The sequence below is a fragment of the Etheostoma spectabile genome, chromosome 19 (genome assembly GCF_008692095.1).
Source record: "Etheostoma spectabile isolate EspeVRDwgs_2016 chromosome 19, UIUC_Espe_1.0, whole genome shotgun sequence".
In the NCBI taxonomy this organism is placed as follows: Eukaryota; Metazoa; Chordata; class Actinopteri; order Perciformes; family Percidae; genus Etheostoma; species Etheostoma spectabile.
In genome coordinates this window covers 6,422,489-6,423,659 of record NC_045751.1, presented here as the reverse complement: position 1 = coordinate 6,423,659, position 1,171 = coordinate 6,422,489, and positions in this window count along the sequence as shown.

Sequence of the window (1,171 nt, the reverse complement as noted above, 5' to 3'; positions counted from 1 at the left end):
TAGCCTTCTCACTCAAACAAAAATGTCAAAGAAAATGCCAAAACATTTAGAAAAAAAAGCATAAAAAAGGTTAAAAAGAAATGTGAAAAGTGACAAAAGTAGGTGTATAGATAAATGAAATGTATATAGGGACCGGGTCACAATTAGCAAGGGGCCGGATTTGGCCCGCGGGCCTTGAGTTTGACACGTGTGGTCTAGGGCTAAGCCCCGGATCCAAAGGCCTTGGGAAGGAACTTGTTTTGACGCAACACGTGTACCCCAGAAAACTCAGATTGGACCGCTCCAAATCCACCTGAGTTTCTAATGCCGACACTAAGAAAGTGGAAGGTGTGCAACATCTGGCCTTCGGAATTTCCGGAATGGGAATTGTGTCGATGTAGACTACCCTTCTGGTCCCAGTCAGAGAGTAAAGGCCTGATCCCTCCTGTTGTCCTCGGGGCAGATTTGACCCATTTTTAAAATGTGTCTATATCATAAATTCGGGTTTATTTCAAACAAATTTCCCCCCAAAAAAATCAGTTCACTACGTTAATTTAATTGTTTATTTTTTTTAAATTTCATGGCATTTGAAGATTTTTTTTTTTATTTTTTTTACAAAACAATTTGTTGAAAAAAGTGACAACAAGTTCGGGAAAAAACAAACAAAAAAATGTCAAAAAAAATAATTAGAAAAATCAGAAAAATTGACAAAGAACTTCGGGGAAAAGCGGTAAAAGTGTCTTTAGGTATTCATTTTAAATTATGACCCAGAAAAACTAAAAGTTGCAGGTTGACGGGAAAACGACACAAGGGTTAAATATATATATATATATATATTTTTTAAATCTTTACAATTCTTCCCAGAATGAGGTTTCCAGAGATTTCATGTAATGTTTTTTTGGAGAATTTTAAGGAAATATATACAAAAGAAAAATGTACCTTTCTGGTTAAATAACTGTTGAATGTGAATGACCCATTTTTTTTTATTCTCCAACCCATGTACGTGAATTTGAACAAAACATACCAAAAGGTAACATTTAACACATTACATATGTGGTACAGATGTGAAAAAGGTTTTATATTATTAATTCAAAAATCTACTACCTTTTATAAATACTGTTAATGACAAACTATGTTTTTTTTTTGTAATTTTCCTGCACATTTTCATGATCAGTTCACTACATTCATTTCT